This window comes from Camellia sinensis, chromosome 7, assembly GCF_055761805.1.
Source record: "Camellia sinensis isolate YWXY chromosome 7, ASM5576180v1, whole genome shotgun sequence".
Taxonomy (NCBI): Eukaryota; Viridiplantae; Streptophyta; class Magnoliopsida; order Ericales; family Theaceae; genus Camellia; species Camellia sinensis.
This window is the reverse complement of record NC_138967.1, coordinates 48,797,864-48,817,696: the sequence shown is the minus strand read 5'-3', so window position 1 is coordinate 48,817,696 and position 19,833 is coordinate 48,797,864. Positions and strand designations below refer to the sequence as shown.

General features: G+C 38.4%; 1 pseudogene; it reads right to left on the bottom strand.

Moving 5' to 3' along the window:
• Positions 1-5,200: 5,200 nt before the first annotated feature.
• Positions 5,201-6,529, bottom strand: LOC114281506 (putative calcium-binding protein CML22; annotated as a pseudogene).
• Between the last annotated feature and the right edge of the window lie 13,304 nt (positions 6,530-19,833).

Sequence of the window (19,833 nt, the reverse complement as noted above, 5' to 3'; positions counted from 1 at the left end):
TCCTTTTCATGACAAAATTTTCATGATCTCTAACATTTCTCTATTAATAAAGTGCTAACGTGCCCCTGCAATCAAACAAACAAAGAAGTTGGTAGCAATATAACTACCTCTAAACTACTTAGAGAGTCATTTACAATAATTAGTCTACCTACGCTACATTATAAAGAGGCGTCCAACTCCACGTGTTCGCTGAACAATTCCGAAGTAACAAGATGAGTGAATGAAGGTGTTGTAAGCAGCAGTGAATACTCGTTCCATGGAGGCAAACCCCGTCTTGCTTACTCATTGGTAGGCAAAATCATGGATTTTGATCTTAGTTGCCAATATAATCATTTTTAAATGTTAGGAAAGTAAACTGCCATGACTTAAATCATAAAAGATAAAACTAAACAAAAAAAATAAAAATAATGTAACAATTTATAATAATTTTTTTACTATAAAACCAACTTTCAAAATAAATTTTGTCAATTCCACGTTATTAGGTTTTTATTATTGGCAATCTCGTTTGGCAAAATTCCTTTCAGTTATAATTTTGTTCAACTTTTATTTTAGTGAGGTTATGAGTTTTTAGATGCAAATCTAGCCCAAATTATGCCTTGCAGAGATGTTTCAGAAGTTAATTCTTTCATGTTTGCCACTTCGTTGACTATGTTGGGGATCGAGCTACCCAGTCAGCTCGCGAGAGTCCAAGGGATAGTGCCCCTTGGCGGGTCCGGGGTAGTGCCCAGGCGAGGTTAAGGGGCAACGCTTCCTAAGCAAAAGCTTAAATTACAGTCGAAATCGTTTTTCCGCTTGAGCTGCTATTCCTATGCTCGAACAGAGATCACGACCTTTCAGAAGTTTCACTTGCCTGTAAAAGTACTAAAAGTTTTTTTTTCCGCTCGAGCGGCCATTCCTGTGGTCGAGCATAGACCCTGTTTAGTCACACGCGTTTTAGTCAGTTTGCTCGAGTGGTCATTCTTGCGCTCGAGCGGAGATCGCAGCCCTATTTTCTATAAATATGTGGTTCATCAATTTTTAAGGTGAAGACTGTTAGATCTTCTTTTTGGGTATTAGGGTTTTCATCTAAAGCTTCTTTACTTATTTCCTTTGATATCTGTGAGAATTTAATCATGAATTGAGTAGATTATATCAAAGGGTTTGTTTAGTTCGTTTTATTCAAAAAAAAGATAGAGTTGTTCTTCGGTGAATTCCATAAAATTTGGGCCTAAAGCTTTGGTGGATTCCGGACTGGCACATCGTCATGGATTCAACATCGGCGTTGTGGATTCAACGTTAGGCAAGATAATTCCGACAGGGCTAGAAGAGGCACATAGGGGTCGATTCGATTCGGGCGTTGATTCGCTAGGTAATTAAGAGTACACTTGTGTAATTCCTTTATGTCTTCTTAGTGGATTGTTTTGTGGCTTTTGTCCGTGGTTTTTTTTATCACAATTGGAGACGTTTTAATTGTGATTTTTCCACGTAAAATCGTTATATCGATTTGTCTTTGATTATTTTGATTGAGATTGCTATTTACTAGTTAAAATTGATATATAATCATAAATCAATATTTAAGAAATTTCTAAATTTTTCACACGTATATCATGTCGTGTTACCTATACTATACTATACTATTATATAAAACAAAGGACAACAAGGGGTTGAACCGCAGGTTCCCTACACAAAGACTCTTACCAATTCAATGACACATAATTTGTAATTAATATTTTATTTTATTTTAACTTATTTAAATTTTATAGATATTGTGTTTTGAATAAGGGTAAATTACACTGAACATTTTATGAGATTTCTATTATACAGATCTTATTTCACATTTAAAAATTACACTTATCCTCTATCAAATTAAAATGACATATTTATCCCTTAGCATTTATACATATAAAATAACAATTTTGATTGAGATCCCCAGTCTCCAACCACCCACACACATGGGGGTTGGTCACTGGATCAAAAAAAAGAAAAGAAAAGAAAAACAGACCAATCACAGCCCACTGGGGGCCTGGGGGTCACCCCCAGTGAGAGTCTGGGGCATTTTCTAATAAAATAATAAAATAATATTGATATTTTATTTATGCCATTTCAAGAGAAATAACAAATCTTCTTTAGTTTAGCTCGCACAAAAAATTAAATTTTTTTATTTTTCATTTTTTTACTGAATTTTTTATTTAATATTTTAAGCAATTTTTTTTTTTTATTTTTTAGATACACCTAATCTAGATATACTTAAGAAATATAATATTTTTTGATTTTTTTAAATTCACTAAATACAAAAAAAAAAATAAAAAAAATCGGTAATATTGTAATAAATGTGAATAACGGTGTTTGATAATACTGTAATAAATGTGGGTGAATAAACAAGGAGAAAAAATGATTGTAGAAATAAAAATAAAAAATTCTACTCATATATAAAAATTTATATAAAAAATATCATAAAAATATTGTGATAGTTATGTTGTTGTAAATATAAATCATGTTTATAAGTTTTGTTTTAAAGTGAAAGGTTACCATTAAACTATATCATTGTGTTTGAAAATTTTATATAAAATTTATGTTTATATATCAACATTCAATAAGAATATGTTCAAATAGAATTTAATGATGAAAAGTTTTAAAATATAGTTATGATAATAGAAAGAAGAAATGGTTAAAAAAATGTCAAAATAATCATTCAGAAAATTTTAGAGCATGACATCAGCAATTCAAGGGATAATTTGTAATACGATTATAAATCTTAAAGGCAGAAATGTAATTTTTCAAACGTGAGAAGAATCAGTATTAAACAGAAATCTCAGATAATGCTAGTGTAATTTACCCTTTGAATAATAATGACTAGTCTTGTCCGTCGACATGTGATGTTACTGGCTTTGAGAACTTTCAAATAATTTTTTTTTTTTTTTGGTCTGACTTCTCTCCAGTCTCAGATCGAATTGGTGGGTACTATTGGACCCGTGAGGCTCACCATGAGTTTCGTTTTAATAATCCAAATTATTTAATTTGTATAATTCGTCGAATACTATATACTTATAAAAAATTACTTTAAAATCATCGAGATAATAGAATGGTTTATGTTATGGAATAAGCACCCTGAGGATCCTGTTATAGAATAGGTTATGTTACTGTGCTTTTTTCCAACGACTTTGCTAATGGATTTGGACCGAGAGACCACACTGAAACTCACTTGAAAATGCAGGGTCTGTGCTTAAATGGAAATTATATCCAAACATGTTGATTTTGTTCGGCGGTGTCTAGCTGACTAAAGTGAATTTGTTTAAATTTGAAAGTCCGAACAGTAATGACGTTAAACAGGTTCAATATTTATTTTTACGTAAAATAAAAGACAGAAATCAAGAATTATACTTTGATATTTATGTGAATACTTACCTCTTTTTTGATGGATTGTTTCAAAAAAACATTTTTTGGATAAGAAACAATGATGTGATGATAATGGTGAGTTCGGTGGGGTGGTTTGGAATTTTGGAGTGAGAGAGAAGAGGAAAAAATAATTAAAATTTGGGACAAAAGATAAAGAATACGTATATATGATTAAAGTATACTATGAGAAAAAAAATATTTATTTTAAAATTTAACATGTATTGTTCTTATGAGTAAATTTACATTATGATATATTAGTAAGAATTAAAATTACAAAATTTTAATTAGATGTACTTAATGATTTTTGGGGTATAAATAGAATGCCCTCACATAAATGTGTCACTCATTCATTTGAATCCATCACTTGCTGAAATTTATTTTTTGGGCATGAATAAATTCCAATGCGTTCATCCTTGTTCGTACACAAGTGAAAATTTTGGGAATTTAAGTTAGGTTGTGTAGGTTTTCATTGCTCTATTGAAAAAACAAAATGCTTTAGAGCTCTAATATAGGAGCTCTAATAGCTCTAATGGGAAGGTGGGTCCCATCCTGATGTGATGTTTGTGCCTTGTTTTGTTTTGTTTTGTTTTTTTTTTTTTTTTTTGCTTTGACACATCATTAGAGCTAAATTTAGAGCTCTCTATCATTTCCCTTGAAAAAATCTTCCTTGATTGATACATCATACAGTCCTGACCTCTTCCCTATATACAACACAACCATCATTCACCACTAGCCAACTTGATTACTGACCTGAACAACCATTTTAACTTAACCTTCTGTCTATTTTTTTTTTCTATAAATATTTTGGTAATTTTTGACATTTACACTATGTTTGATAACCTAGAAGAGAAAAGAAATGCAATGATTACTTAATTTATAAGAGAAGAGAAGAGAAAAGAAATGATTGTGATTTCTTTCCTTCTTGTTTGGATAAATAAGAAATAAAATAAAATAAATTATTATGATTTCTCTCCTTCTTGTTTGGTTAGATTTCATAAGAAAAAAGAAAAGAAATTATTTTATGTTATATTACTAAAATAACCTTTTCATATTTTCAATCATTTTATTTCTTTTATTTTTACAGGGACAAAATTGGTATTATGAAAATATTAGTTTATTTTCTCTTCCAATCTCTTCACTTTTGAAAAGATTGAAAATGAGGGTTATAAGATAAATGAGTTTCTCTCAATTTCTCTTTATTTCTCATCGTTTCTTTCTACTTAAGTTATCCAAACAAATAAGAAAAACAGCTTGCTATGATACATTTCGAGTCGTGTTACATATGTCACTTTTCTAAAGATAATATTTGTTCCCACCAGATGGTATGCACCGAGTTTCCAGTAAAATCGCCTTCAAGATACATGAAGTTGATCTTAGAATCTTCTATTTGTATTTTCACAAATGAAGACAAATTAAAATACCTTTGTATTCCATAGAACCGGGGACAATAGTTTCTATTAGAAAATATTTTCTGCCTATTCTCTAACAATCTCGACTACCCCCGAGGAAGAGAAGGAACAGAGAAAATGCAAATAACATTCAGCAAGAACGAAACAAGGATAGACCTCTTTTCAACTTCAAAGCGAAGCTCGTACTATATCCAAGTTTTGCGAAAATCCACCACAACATATCACTTTCATAGAACAGAGAGAGCAGGAACAACATATTCAGGAATAAAAAGAACTTACCATTAGTAAATTAAAACTGTAAGTCACAGAAATTGTTTAGATTTCTACAGTAATATACAGTATGAATGTCACAATATCTGCACAACAGCATGTTTAAGTAATGCACTTTAGACAATTTATAGCCAATTTGATTCGGTTTAACTTTCTGCCACAAGAATCTCATCATCGGCATCGATTCCAACCTAATTGATCGAAGAAAAGAGGAACTCTCTGAAGCTAACCTTCCCTTTTCTTTCCCAGTCCATTTCTTCTGCATTCATACAAAGCAATCACTAAGATAAGGTTAAATAACTTTAAGGCAATGCAACCACAGATTTACTACAAAGCAGTATGGAAAAAGATGTCGGTGATACCAAATCTAGTCCTCGTGACGTGTGCTGGGGAAATCTCCAGAGGAGAATCCCCATTTAGTGCTTTGACCATGTCGTTCTTGTTCAGCTTTCCATCACCATTTTTGCCAAGAAACAAGAATGCTTCGATTATAGTATCAAACGTGGCTTCAATCTGTGGCGATCCCATCTTCGATGTCTTAAAAAACATCCCCCAGGATAAGAAAAATGAATTGGAAATAAATGTTGACCTAAACAAGTGAACTTTGCAATTGAAAAAAAAAATGTTATGGGTTAATTGTGTTTACAGTGTGAGGAGAGTTCGAGTGATCCATTAGGAGATAAATGAGACACAAAAGAACAATAAACTCTTTGAATTGTATCCCTTCACTCCCATCTACGTCGCATGAGTGAAAAAGATCATCAATTTCCTTCTCTGTAAGATGGAGTTGCAATTTTTGTAAGCATTTCTAGAGTTCCTCAAGGTCAATAGTTCCATTAGAATCTTCATCTGTTTGGAGTTAACAGAGAGATTGATCAGTTTGTAACGTTGCTCCATAAAAATATTGTTGGTGATAATTACAAATAAAACACTAGAAAATACAAATAATAAAAATTACAATAATTATTGAAAGGGCTGAGGCGCGGGAAATTTGCTCTCTTTAAGGAGATTCAAGCCCTCTGCGGTTAGGCAAAGCCTCACACCGGTGCAGCAGAAAAAACCTTGACTTGTCCCCCCAGGATACAACAGCCCGACTAAGTCGTATGGTTCACCAATACTGCACAATTGGTTGAACCCAAAGCTTTATCACACACACCCTTTTTATTTGCCTGATAATTTCACTCAAGACATAACAACACAACCAAAACTTCTTCTCTCGTATGTGTCAAGATAGGAGATAAGCTCAATATATATAGAAAGGAAACTTAATAGGCAAGGTTCTTGGTGGATAAGATAACAAGAGACTTGACCAAGACCTTGGAAGCTTATCTAGGAAGAGTTGGAATGGATAAGTCTTGGCAAACCTTATCTTGGAAGATTTGGATGGATAGGAATGGGGAGACTAGGAAGACTTGAAAGGATAAGACATGAAGGAAACCAATAACACATTATAATATTAAAATACCTGCTAACATTCCCCGACCTATTTTAATATTATAGGTAACCAAAACTGAGATTATTAGGCAAATAAGGATATTATGCATTATGGTAGGTGTACTCTGCATTGAACCTCCATTAGTGAAACAATAATATCTACTCCAGAGCCAATAGTATGCTCAGCATTGAACTATGACTACTTAAAAGAAATAAATAAGTATTGCACACACATAATATTCCAGGTGTTCACAAAAGTTTTAAAAGCTAGCACATTATGGCCTTGTGCGATCCCAGGATTCATGAGTGTGTTTGAGAATTAGCCTAAATCTCATAGGTAGCGGCCCCACTAGCACACTTACATAGGTGAATTATGTCAAGGGTGCTCCTGTAACTATGACACCCCACTCAATAAGAGCTATAGAAATTCATTAAGAGTTCTTTTAATAACTCAACCTCTACAACGTTACAAGATAAATGCACTTGCATCATAGGGATGGGTAAAAAGTAATTTAGTGCATTTCTCACGGCCATCATATGATCGTTTTTCTCATTGAACCCAGTTACAGGATCTCTGGTCCTTGGGTTGAGTATCCTCATACATGGCTCCTCCTATATTCAATGGGCTTTAACCCCATCCCCCTCGATGTATTCCAGACTCTATCTCTTGCTAAAGCCTTAGTTAATAGATCTGCAAGATTATCACCAGATTTAATATAATCCACATTTATGATGCCATTATTTATATAAGATCTCACAGTACTGTGTTTTCTTCTGATAGGTCTGGATTTACCGTTATAATAACGGTTATTAACTCGACCAATTGCTGCGGTGCTATCACAATGAATCAATATAAGTGGAATCGGTTTTTCCCAACAACAGATTTCATTTAACAAATCTCTCAACCAATTTGCTTCTTCACTAGCTGTAGCTAAAGCAATAAGCTCAGCCTCCATTGTTGAATTAGCAATAATGATTTTTTTTTTCGATTTCCAACTTATAGCACCACCTCCCAATGTAAATAAGTAACCAATGGTTGATAATGAATCACTTGACAAGGTATTCCAATCGGCATCACTGTAACCTTCAAGTACTGCAGGATACTTATTATAAAATAAGCCATATTTTATGTTACCAAATAAATATTTCATAATACGCTCAATGGCTAGCCAGTGATCACTGCCATGCTTGCTAGTAAACCTGCTAAGTACTCCAACTGCATAGGCAATGTTAGGTCTAGTACAGTCAGTCGCATAACGCAAGCTACCAATCATACTAGCATATTCTTTTTCATTAATTACATCCTCATCATTTTCAACAGGAAATAAACACACATGAGGATCAAAAGGAGTAAGAACATGCTTGCAGTTATAAAAATTATATTTTCTCAAAATTTTCTCAACCAAAATCGATTAAGTTTTAGACCCTAGTTCTTGAGGCCAAAATGAAGAGCTTGGCGGAGCAACATTTTGACCGGTGGAAATCGAAATTCGACAAAATCGAAAATTTAGATTTTTGCTTGTTTCCTCTTCTACGTTGAGGTAGGGATTTTCCCTACACTTCTTTATGCACTTTTACTTGATTATATGGAGCTTAGAGTTGTATATAATTTAATTAGAATTTTTGAAAAATTTGTGATTTGTTTGCTTAGAAGGGGAATTTTAAGAAAAATAAAGAGTTGATGCCCGAATTGTGAAAGTGTGAACTTGGAATATCTTTATAAGGTTATGAAAGAGTTATGTTTTAAATTTGAATAAAAACGGACTTCGACTCGATCGGTTTTGAAATTTTTACCGGTTTGCGACCAAAAGAGCATTTTTAAAGAAAACAAAGGAATTACGTTTAACTTTTGGGGCTTTTGATTAAAATAGGATGTCATAGTTGAATAATGCTTGGAGAATGAGTTTGGAAAGAAAATGATATTTTCTTGGGCATTAACAGCATTATTTTGTTTAATGTATCGGTTGGAATAAAACTGACACGGTTAGAAATGGACCTTGAGAGGTTACCAAACGTGATTGTGATATGAAAACTAGTGTAGTTGTTCATATTTGATGAGATGTGAAATAGATTGTATTTGTAACGCCCTCAAAATAATAACATTAAACCCAACAAATAAGACAAGCGTTGATAGATAAACTAACCACCTTCTATCATTCATTAGAATTCCATTACATAAGTATTACATGTTAATCCCATAACAAAATGCCCTACGGGCTTACAGCTTTCCAAGTTGTCACTTGGTTACAACAAAGAGGTCTAACTCGTTTACACATTAAGCCCTTGGCTTGAAATTACATGTAATACATCAAAAGTAAAACGACAAAACTATGCCCGCCACTAGCCTCCCAGCTATGTCCTTGGAGGTGGCATGCTTCCTGTACCTGAAAATGATATTCCCATATAGGGTGAGCCACAGCCCAGTAGAAATACACTAAACCAACCATGGACAATGACTAAAACATTAGCAATTGATAGTTGGACAACACTGATACAATCACATAAATTACATATTTATGTCAATGACTTACAAGTCCCAATTACTTTTTATTTTCCTTTTTCAACAGATAAGCATGCTAGCTCTATCATCATTTCCACAGATATGTATAAAAACTATATCTCACATTCAGATAAGCATAAAAGCTATATCCACATTCTCAACAGATATGTATATCAACAATATCCACAGATAAGCATACAAGCTGTATCCACACTCTACAACAGATATGTATATCAACAATATCCACAGATAAGCATACAAGCTGTATCCACACTCTACAACAGATATGTATATCAACAATATCCACAGATAAGCATACAAGCTGTATCCACACTTCACTTCACAAAGATAAGCATATGAGCTCTATCTTCACTTCTCTAGACAAGCATATGAGCTCTGTCTACGGAGTACATCCCCTATCTCCTCCAAATACCTATCCGGTTTAGAGGTCCATCCCCTATCTTCCCCTAAACCGCGGAGTACATCCCCTATCTCCTCCTCTACACAAAACATATATAAACACATTGGTTCTATATACAATCACACAATACATACAATTAATGTATTCAATTAACCGTCAAGTTCCATGACACATTTCATTGATTAGTTTCAGTTTGCCTAATCAACATACATTGTCTACAACAATCACGACTATCCTCCACCGATAGCCCAAAGCAGTTATTTCTAAAACAGAAAATAAATGCACAAATGGATATTCAATCAACATTTCATTTCCTCATTTCTCATCAATTAATTATCCCAATTAATTAAACAATGTAATTAGGCCATTTTCCATAATTACCATTTCAACCCTTAGGTTCCATTTTCATCAATGATTCAACAATCATTCCATTTTTCTATGCCAAACATGCATCTAGGTTTATTATGAATAAAACCCCAACTTTTGTAAAATTACGCAAAAGTCCCAAACTTTCACCAAATTACCAAACCAAGCCCAACATCTCAAATTACCAAAATTTAAAGACAAAACCCATAGAGAGGAGTAGGTTATCCCTACCTCAAATTCAGAGTCCCAAAGGAGAAGACGACAAAACCCAACGTGCTCCAAAACCTGAGATTTTCAGATTAAAATGAAGCCCTCAACGATCAACAACCTTTTTGTAAAGGCCAAAGGTGAGTAAATCACTCCTACTAGATCAAAACCTAGAGAGAAGGTAGTATCTAGAGTGAGAGGCTCAACAATGGTGATTTTGGAAAAGTAAGAGAGAGAAGATAAAGTGAAAAAGTGATTTGAAAAGTCACAATTTCGGGACTTTAACCCAGGTCTCCGCTCGAGCGTAAAACACCCCGCTCGAGCGTACACTCACAGACTTCCGCTCGAGCGGCCAACCTCCCGCTCGAGCGCAGAATGCACTCGCCCAGCACTTTTGCAGAACCAGGCCTCCGCTCGAGCTCCCAACCCTACGCTCGAGCTCACAACACTGCACAACAAGATACTGGATGGATGTAATCTACGCTCGAGCGCCAACACCTCCGCTCGAGCGTACAGGTCAAAAATCTGGGCAACTAGTTTTGGTTTCTAAACTCAACCAACCTGTAACAAACCCGCTCAACACATCCTATAACTCAAATACCAAGCAAGAAAGGATGTAAACAAGATAATAAACAACTACCAACATCCACGGACACATGTCCGGATCACTATACAACAAGGGTAAACCTGGGATCGCTATAACCTCCCCCCCTTAAAGAATTTCGTCCCCGAAATTAAACACCAGTTTTCAAAAACAAGTTTTCCTCCATTTTAAACAATGTTATATTTTAACATTCAACAATTCGACCCATTACCGGTCATCCCATCCCTTTAACAAGAGACATATCACAATATGTAAACAACATATGTATTTTCAACATGCATTAATATTATGCACTATCTTTCCAATTTCAACAATATATTTAACACATATAATGTCACTTTCAACTTCCATATTAGGCAAGTTCCAAAACATACTTCCAATAACCAAAACATTTTCAATGTTTCACAACTTAAGACATATATCAAAGCTCTTAAGTTCAACAAGATGTAAAATTTAAATATAAGATTACATAACAACAAACAAGTCCGGATATTTCTCTCGGACTTCCAACTCACGTTCCCAAGTGGCTTCCTCCACTCCGTGATGTTTCCACAAGACTTTCACCAAAGGAATGGTCTTGCCACGCAGGACCTGATCCCGCCTATCCAAGACCCGAACCGGTCTCTCCTCATACGAGGCATCCTCATCTACCTCTAAATCGCTCCAATCCAACACATGTGATGGATCTGGTTCATACTTCCGAAGCATACTCACATGAAACACATCATGCACTCCGGACAACTGCGGCGGTAAGGCTAACCGATAAGCAACCTCACCTATCCTCTCAAGGATCTCAAAAGGACCAATAAACCGAGGGGATAACTTCCCACTCTTTCCAAACCTCATCAGACCTCGCCTAGGTGATATCTTCAGAAAGACATGATCACCTACCTCAAACGCCAAAGGTCTCCTCCTACGGTCGGCACAACTCTTTTGTCGACTCTGGGCTGTAACAAGCCTCCTACGGATAAGCTCAACTTTCTCCGTCGTCTCCCTAACCAACTCCGGACCCAACAAAGGTGCATCACCCACCTCGGCCCAACAAACTGGAGACCTACACGGTCGGCCATACAAGGCCTCAAACGGTGCCATACCGATGCTAGACTGAAAACTGTTGTTGTAGGCAAACTCTACCAATGGCAAGTGCCTCTTCCACGTCCCACTGAAGTCCAGGACACAACCCCGAAGCATATCCTCGAGGATCTGAATAGTACGCTCGGACTGTCCGTCAGTCTGAGGATGATAAGCCGTACTAAAGGTCAACTTAGTGCCCAAGGCACTCTGCAAACTCTGCCACAACCTAGCAGTAAAACGAGGATCTCTATCTGAGACGATCGTCACTGGGACCCCGTGCAATCTCACTACGTCCCGAATATACAGGTCGGCAAGATGATCTACCGAATCTCTCACGCGCATAGGAATAAAGTGCGCCGACTTAGTCAACCGGTCTACAACCACCCAAATAGCATCACTACCCCGCTGAGTCCTCGGAAGACCTACAACGAAGTCCATAGTGACATGCTCCCACTTCCACTCGGCAATAGGCAAGGGTTGCAACAAACCCGCTGGCCTCTGATGCTCGGCCTTCACTTGCTGGCAAGTAAGGCACTTCGATACGAAAACAGCCACATCTCTTTTCATACCCCGCCACCAAAACTGGCGACCCAAATCCTGATACATCTTAGTACCTCCCGGATGCACCGCAAGGCGCGAATGGTGAAACTCTCAGAGTACTTCCTCACGGCAAGCCTCCGGTACAAACAAACGGTCTCGGTATCTCACACTCAGGTCGGGATACACCGTCAAACCCTTCTCAACTTTCCCACTGGAGATCTTCTCTCGGAGGGATTCTACCTCAAGGTCGCCTCTCTGTGCCTCTAACACTCTAGTCACAAGTGTAGGCTGCGCAACAACAGAAAACAAGGCCGCAGCCTCAACAGATTCGCCCAGTAGCAAATCAAACTCGCCAAGTGCTCCCAACATCACCCATTCCCGGATGGCTATACAAGCTACATCACTAATGGTTTTCCTACTAAGGGCATCGGCCACAACATTGGCCTTTCCCGGATGATAATGCAACTCAAAATCATAATCCTCGATGAATTCCATCCATCTCCTTTGCCTCAGATTCAAGTCTCTCTGTGTAAACAGATACTTCAAACTCTTATGATCCGAGAATACCTCGAACCTCTCACCATAAAGGTAGTGCCTCCAGATTTTCAAGGCAAAGATCACAGCTGCTAACTCTAGGTCGTGTGTGGGGTAATTCTTCTCATGTATTTTCAACTGACGTGAGCCATAAGCTACCACTTTCCCCTCTTGCATCAACACACAACCCAAACCCTCTCGTGAGGCATCACAATAAACCGCATAACCCAACCCTCTCTCCGGAATAATCAACACCGGAGCGGTGGTCAATCTAATTTTCAACTCTTGGAACGACTTTTCACAAGTCTCACTCCACACAAACTTGACTCCCTTCCGAGTCAATCTAGTCAATGGTGACGCTAACCTGGAGAAATCTTTCACAAACCGACGGTAATACCCAGCCAATCCCAGAAAACTGCGGATCTCAAACACACTCTTAGGCTGTGCCCAATCTTGCACTGCCTCAACTTTGGATGTATCAACAGACACCCCTTCCCCGGATACCACGTGGCCTAAGAATTTGACTTCCCCCAGCCAGAACTCACACTTCCCAAACTTGGCATACAGCCTATGGGCTCTAAGTAACTCAAGCACCACTCTCAAGTGTGCCTCGTGCTCCTCCTCAGAAGACGAATAGATAAGGATATCGTCCACAAAAACAACCACAAAGCGGTCTAAGAACTCCCGGAAAATCCGGTTCATCAAGTCCATAAAGACTGCCGGTGCATTGGTAAGCCCAAATGGCATCACCAGAAACTCATAATGGCCATACCGCGTACGGAATGCCGTCTTCGGAATATCTTCCTCCCTGACCCTCAACTGATGGTAACCCGATCTCAAGTCTATCTTAGAGAAACAACGGGAACTCTTCAACTGGTCAAACAAATCATCTATACGGGGCATAGGGTACTTATTCTTAACCGTAGCCCGATTCAACTTCCGATAGTCAATACACAATCTCAAGGCACCATCTTTCTTTTTAACAAAGAGGGCCGGTGCTCCCCACGGTGAAACACTAGGGCGAACAAAGCCCTTCTCGAGCAATTCCTGGAGCTGAACTTTCAACTCAACCAACTCTGCTGGAGCAAAACGGTAAGGTGCCATAGAAATCGGCGCCGTACCAGGCACTAAATCAATAGAGAACTCTATCTCTCGGTGAGGTGGCAAACTAACAAGTTCTTCGGGAAAAACATCCGAATACTCACAAACCACCCTCGGCAATACATGCTGGGTCTCACCACTCTCACCACTCTCAAAGCTAGCAAATAGGCTACTAAGCTCACTTCGCCCTCGCGAATCATACCCCGGTGGCAAAACACTACCAACCCGGTCTCCCAAGAAATGGAACCACTCCCCGCTCAAGGTACACAATGTAACCCTCTGGCGGTAGCAATCAATAACAGCCCGGTATGACGATAACCAGTCCATACCCAAAATAACATCAAAACCCTTCATGGGCATGACAACAAACGGAAAAGGAAGCCTATAATCGGCGACCTCTATATCACATCCTCTAACACCCTGTTTCAGGATCAACTCACCACCCAAAGGCGATACCACACAAATAGGAGATGCTAACTGTGCTAACTCCAATTCCAAAACAGATGCAAATGCAGCAGATACAAAAGAATGAGATGCACCCGTGTCTATCAACACACTAGCAACCGAGTTGCAAAACAGAAAAGTACCTCTCACTACTGATGGAGCTGGTACTAAATCCTGCGCGGTAACAGCATACACGCGCCCCGTAGGCCCCTGGTCTACCTGCTCACCTCTCGGAGCAAAAGACTGCTGCACAGAATGGGATGACGAAACTCCCGGATTGGCCCTCGAGGCCTGCACAGACTGAGCTGGCTGAAAACCCTGCGTCTGCCTAGAACCAGACGCTCCCGAAGTGGCACACAACTGTGGGCAAAACCTCTTCATGTGCCCAGGTTGTCCACACTGAAAACAAGTCAAGAGCTGCCCCCTGCCCAAACTCTGACTCGGCGGTCTAGCTGAAGAAGAAGCAGCTTTCTGACTCCCACCCTTCTGCGGGCAAACCGAAACCTTGTGACCCAGCTGGCCACACTTGTAACAGGTGAATTCCCCCTGACCACCTCTCCCGGAGCCTGCACTCGGCACTGGGAAGGTCGATCTAGCAACACCACCCTGCGACTGCTGAGGGTTAGAACCCCTCTGCCTCCTGCCATCACTCTGACTATCTTGGCTCCTCTTGGAGCCTCTCTGCCCCTCATCCTCTTCCTGCATCATAAGCTCCATATGAGCTGCAGCATCCACCAGGTGTCTATACTCTCGGATATAGGACCCACCAACTCTTAACTTGAGGCCCCGCCTCAACTTCCGCTCAAACTCATAGCAACGGCGTTCCTCAGACGCCACCAGTTCAGGCGCAAACCTAGACAGACTGGTAAAAGTAGCCTCAAACTCGGCCACTGACAAGCCCTGCTGATTAAGCCGGCTAAACTGATCCCTCAGCTTCTCCCTAGCTACTGCAGACAGAAACCTCTCCTGAAAAGCATTCACAAATGCCTCCCAAGTCCCACCAACACGAGCCTTCTCGTATTTCCACCATTGACCCGCATCTCCCTTCAGTTGAAAGGATGCCAAGGTCACTTTCAGTGCTCCGTCCTCGATGCCAAGCATCTCAAACGTCTTCGTTGTCTGTTCGAGCCATTCATCTGCCTTAAGCGGCTCTTTAGGATCCCCAATAAACTCGTCCGGATTACACCGAAAGAACTCCCTCTTCAAGAAGGAAGGCCCTGCCTCAGCTGCCTGATTCTCAGCCCTAAGAATACCCAAAGCTCCTGCTAACTCTCTGGCCAAGGCACCCATAGCCTGCTGACCCACTGGCTCAGCCACATTGGCCTGACCAACTCCCTCCTGCACTGCCGGAATCTCACCCTGTAACGGTACTTCCTGCCTCGCAGGTCTACCACGCCTAGCACCTCTTCCTCGTCCTGACATCCTAATAAAGGCAACACAGAACGTTAGCACATTCATAGGTGTGCCGAAACTAAACACTCACGTCCTAATGCATGGACAAGTGTAATTCACTCCACATAAGCACATAAACACATAAGCACTTACGAATTTCATTTCCGGATAATGATAGTCCCGAGACGTCACTAGAGTTCCGGTTAGAAACAGCGTTGATCAAGTGCTTTTCCAACAAGACTCCCAGAAACTCAAGGATCCAATCAATATCCCAGAAATTAAATCCCATACCCACATAGTCACATAAGCACGTTAGCATTTAAGCACATAGCATATGATACTACATCTAAGTCTCTACCAAGCGAGACAAACCCATTGTGATACTAAATCACTTCCCACGTACCCAAAGTATTCGAACCCGGTACGCTCTGATACCAAGTTGTAACGCCCTCAAAATAATAACATTAAACCCAACAAATAAGACAAGCGTTGATAGATAAACTAACCACCTTCTATCATTCATTAGAATTCCATTACATAAGTATTACATGTTAATCCCATAACAAAATGCCCTACGGGCTTACAGCTTTCCAAGTTGTCACTTGGTTACAACAAAGAGGTCTAACTCGTTTACACATTAAGCCCTTGGCTTGAAATTACATGTAATACATCAAAAGTAAAACGACAAAACTATGCCCGCCACTAGCCTCCCAGCTATGTCCTTGGAGGTGGCATGCTTCCTGTACCTGAAAATGATATTCCCATATAGGGTGAGCCACAGCCCAGTAGAAATACACTAAACCAACCATGGACAATGACTAAAACATTAGCAATTGATAGTTGGACAACACTGATACAATCACATAAATTACATATTTATGTCAATGACTTACAAGTCCCAATTACTTTTTATTTTCCTTTTTCAACAGATAAGCATGCTAGCTCTATCATCATTTCCACAGATATGTATAAAAACTATATCTCACATTCAGATAAGCATAAAAGCTATATCCACATTCTCAACAGATATGTATATCAACAATATCCACAGATAAGCATACAAGCTGTATCCACACTCTACAACAGATATGTATATCAACAATATCCACAGATAAGCATACAAGCTGTATCCACACTCTACAACAGATATGTATATCAACAATATCCACAGATAAGCATACAAGCTGTATCCACACTTCACTTCACAAAGATAAGCATATGAGCTCTATCTTCACTTCTCTAGACAAGCATATGAGCTCTGTCTACGGAGTACATCCCCTATCTCCTCCAAATACCTATCCGGTTTAGAGGTCCATCCCCTATCTTCCCCTAAACCGCGGAGTACATCCCCTATCTCCTCCTCTACACAAAACATATATAAACACATTGGTTCTATATACAATCACACAATACATACAATTAATGTATTCAATTAACCGTCAAGTTCCATGACACATTTCATTGATTAGTTTCAGTTTGCCTAATCAACATACATTGTCTACAACAATCACGACTATCCTCCACCGATAGCCCAAAGCAGTTATTTCTAAAACAGAAAATAAATGCACAAATGGATATTCAATCAACATTTCATTTCCTCATTTCTCATCAATTAATTATCCCAATTAATTAAACAATGTAATTAGGCCATTTTCCATAATTACCATTTCAACCCTTAGGTTCCATTTTCATCAATGATTCAACAATCATTCCATTTTTCTATGCCAAACATGCATCTAGGTTTATTATGAATAAAACCCCAACTTTTGTAAAATTACGCAAAAGTCCCAAACTTTCACCAAATTACCAAACCAAGCCCAACATCTCAAATTACCAAAATTTAAAGACAAAACCCATAGAGAGGAGTAGGTTATCCCTACCTCAAATTCGGAGTCCCAAAGGAGAAGACGACAAAACCCAACATGCTCCAAAACCCGAGATTTTCAGATTAAAATGAAGCCCTCAACGATCAACAACCTTTTTGTAAAGGCCAAAGGTGAGTAAATCACTCCTACTAGATCAAAACCTAGAGAGAAGGTAGTATCTAGAGTGAGAGGCTCAACAATGGTGATTTTGGAAAAGTAAGAGAGAGAAGATAAAGTGAAAAAGTGATTTGAAAAGTCACAATTTCGGGACTTTAACCCAGGTCTCCGCTCGAGCGTAAAACACCCCGCTCGAGCGTACACTCACAGACTTCCGCTCGAGCGGCCAACCTCCCGCTCGAGCGCAGAATGCACTCGCCCAGCACTTTTGCAGAACCAGGCCTCCGCTCGAGCTCCCAACCCTACGCTCGAGCTCACAACACTGCACAACAAGATACTGGATGGATGTAATCTACGCTCGAGCGCCAACACCTCCGCTCGAGCGTACAGGTCAAAAATCTGGGCAACTAGTTTTGGTTTCTAAACTCAACCAACCTGTAACAAACCCGCTCAACACATCCTATAACTCAAATACCAAGCAAGAAAGGATGTAAACAAGATAATAAACAACTACCAACATCCACGGACACATGTCCGGATCACTATACAACAAGGGTAAACCTGGGATCGCTATAGTATTTATCAGAATTTTTTTTTTTGAATTTAATTATTTAAATATCCTTTTAGAAATATCTATTTTGGGCTATCGGTGGAGGATAGCCATGATTATTATAGAAATGCATGAGACTTAGGTAAATTGAATGACATTCTTCATTCGTTGCATTGGACATTGCATTAAATTGGAAATATATCTGTTTTTGAGAAATATTTGGAAATGTATTTGTTTGCGAAAAGATGAATACTTGGTGAATCTGGGTAGGGGGTGTAGAACCGCGCAGTTAGGTGTCGAGCCTTCCAGTTTATTGGTAAAAATGACAGTGGTAGTGCATTAGGGCCTACTTGCAGACACTCGCCTAGAGATTCACAGAGCCTGCATTCATGTAACAGATATGGTTTAAAATGGAAATGGTTTTATATCTATTGTTGCATCTCAGCATTGCATGCTTTCAAAAAGAGAGATAGACTATTTTATCATGAGCATGGCATGAGCATAATCCTCTTTAGTCTTGTCATGGTCCATATGTTGTGTAGTATATCTCTACTGGGCTGTGGCTCACCCTATAAGGGAAACCATTTCAAGTACAAGTGATATGCCTTCGCCAAGGCACTGACTTGGGAGGACTCGGAGCTAAGGCTTCATTTTTGTTTTATTGTTATGTATTGAATATAAGCCCGAGCCTATATTTGCGTTGAGTTGAAACTGCATTTTGTGTAACTGAGAACGTTCTTGGATAAATTTGTAAGCCTGTAGGGCACTCATTATCTATTTGGCTTCCATTTCATACTTGTAGTAAAATGCATGCTTGGGATTGGAACTGGGGCATTGAGATGTAAACAACATGTATTTGGTATTTGGGATTAAATGGAAATGGATGTATGGAATAGTTAGCTATATATATGTGTTTGTCTATCAAGTGGGTTTGTTATATAAATAGATATACCCTGCCCAATTTTCGGGGCGTTACACTACACAAAACACTAATTTTGTCTTTTGTTTTTTTTGTTTGTTTGTTTATTTATTTATTTTTTAAGACAAAAATAATAACACGCAATATATCTAAATATTTGTTAAACAAAAAACAAAAGCATTTTCTCCCAACTTAAATGACAATAGCCTCAATGGCATATACCAAAAAGGACCGACAAGAACAGTAAAAAGAAAGGAATTAAAGCACAATAAAATATACATCCCTGAAAGGCAACGAAAGATGCCCCCCAACTAGAAGGAAACTATACTTGCAAAAGGGTTAGAAAATAAACACAACAAATTATTATTATTATTATTATTATTATTATTATTATTATTATTATTATTATTATTATTATTATTTATTTGTTTTTTTTTTCTTCTAAGGCTTCATGTTGATCTTCCTTTAAGTAATCTACCTCAAACCAAATTTGTTATGTCGTACTAAGCAGTTCCATTCAAAAGTGTACTCATCTATTTGGCCCTAACATACCACACTGAAAACATACAAAATATTAAATAAAGAACTACACTAAAGTGCTCAAGTTTCCTCCCGAGAAGAGCTAAATATATTGTCTTCAACCAAATATCAACACAAACTTATTTTTCCCTTTTCTTCCAATTTATGAGATATGGGTCCTTGTAACGAAAA